Genomic DNA, 1,723 nt, shown 5'->3' with positions numbered 1-1,723 from the left:
GCAGTTGTGTCTTTTCCAGAACATCACATAGTTGGAATCACAGAATATGTAGCCTTTTTAGGTTGGTTCTTTCACTTAGTAATATGCACTGAAGGTTCTTCAGTGCCTTCTGAAGGCTTGACAGTTCATTTCTTGTTGGCACTGAGTAACAGTCCATTGTCTGGATGGATTGCAGCTCACTTGTCCATTCATCTGTTGAAGGACATCTTGGTTGCTTCCATGTTTTTGCAATTAGTAGATAAAGCTGCTATCCATGTGCAGATTTTGTGTCGACATAACTTTGCAGCTCATTTAGGCAAATACCAAGGAGCACCATTGCTGGAGCACACGGTAGCATATGTTTAGTTTTAGGGGAAACTGTCAAACTGTCTTCTAACGTGATTGCATCCTTTTGCGTGTTCCATCGGCAATGAGAGTTCCCATTGCTTCACATCTTCACCAGTGTTTGGTGTTAGTGTGTTGGATTTTGGTCATTCTAATAGGTGGTAGTTGTGTTTCATTTTTGTTTTAATTTGCACTTGCTCAATGACATATGATATTGACAATCTTTTCATAGGCTTTTTTTTGCCAACTGTACATCTTCAGGTTTTTGCCTATTATTTAATTATATTTCTCTAATTAAAAATTTCATGATTACATTGTGTACATATCAGCACAACCAAGCTAAGTACCATACCCATCATTTCACATAGTTATTCTTTTTTGTGTGGTAAAAAACTTAAGATAACTTTCTGAAAAATATGGACCACTTCATGAACCCGCATGTTGTCCTGGTACAAAGGCCATGCTATTCTTCTCTGTATCATTCCAACTAGGACACGTGCTGCCAAAGCAAATACTCAAGGTTTCATTTTGTTCCGTGCATCCTCCAATTGTTCCAACACCATCTGTTTGAAAGACTTCTCTATCCCATTGACTTGATTTGGCACCTTGGTAAATAACCAATTGACTGTGCACGTTGGGCATATTTTTTTATTTGATTATTCTGCTCTGCACATATACACACACATTATTTTATGGCTGTGTTGTATAATCCAGGCTTGATTTATTATTATGATTTACATATACTATGTGTATTATAATTATATCCATTTTTAAAATTCCATTTAAAAATCAAAATGAAAACATCTTCACAGGCCCCTGAAAGTATCATAGGCCTTAGGCACTGTGCCTAAAGACAATTGGCCCTCTTAGGGATAGAGCTAGCTTCTGCGCATGTAGCCACGTCAGAAAATGAGGCAAAGAAGCTTCTGAAGTGTTCTCTAAGAGCCTTGGCTGGGCTTGTAGGCCCTGAGAGCAGCAATTATCTAGTAGCCCATGATCAGTTGCTCACAGTATTACATTTTCACTGTATTATCTCTGATCCTTCAGTAAAATCTGGCTTGCCTTGCAGTAACAGGTGGTGTCATCTCTATATAGGAATATGCTGTCTGTGGTTGAAGGTACCCTGTTTCTATGAGAAACTCTGCAAGGGGGAGGATATGGTTCTTCCTTAGCTTATTATAATCAGAGATATTTGTATGAAAATAGAATCTCTGTCACTTCCGTGATGCTCAGCTCCTGCCGCTCAGTTCCCACTCACAGGCATGTCCTTTGTGATATACTAGCTGCTGTGGAAATGATTATCCTGCCATGGAGAAAAGAGACTCATGAATTTAAAAGAAGAATGAGCAGCAGGAGCAAAGGAACTATGCCAAAAGCCAAACATTCCGTCCCATTTAAT

General features: G+C 38.9%; 1 non-coding gene across 1 annotated transcript; it reads right to left on the bottom strand.

Annotated features, from left to right (window-relative positions):
- Window positions 1-734: 734 nt before the first annotated feature.
- On the bottom strand, window positions 735-836 carry LOC119049715 (U6 spliceosomal RNA). The gene has a single exon (XR_005082586.1). It is a non-coding gene; the product is annotated as a U6 spliceosomal RNA (small nuclear RNA).
- Between the last annotated feature and the right edge of the window lie 887 nt (window positions 837-1,723).

The sequence above is a fragment of the Artibeus jamaicensis genome, unplaced genomic scaffold (assembly GCF_021234435.1).
Source record: "Artibeus jamaicensis isolate MK-2021 breed Jamaican fruit bat unplaced genomic scaffold, CSHL_Jam_final contig_2170, whole genome shotgun sequence".
NCBI lineage: Eukaryota > Metazoa > Chordata > Mammalia > Chiroptera > Phyllostomidae > Artibeus > Artibeus jamaicensis.
This window is presented reverse-complemented; position numbering and strand designations above follow the sequence as displayed.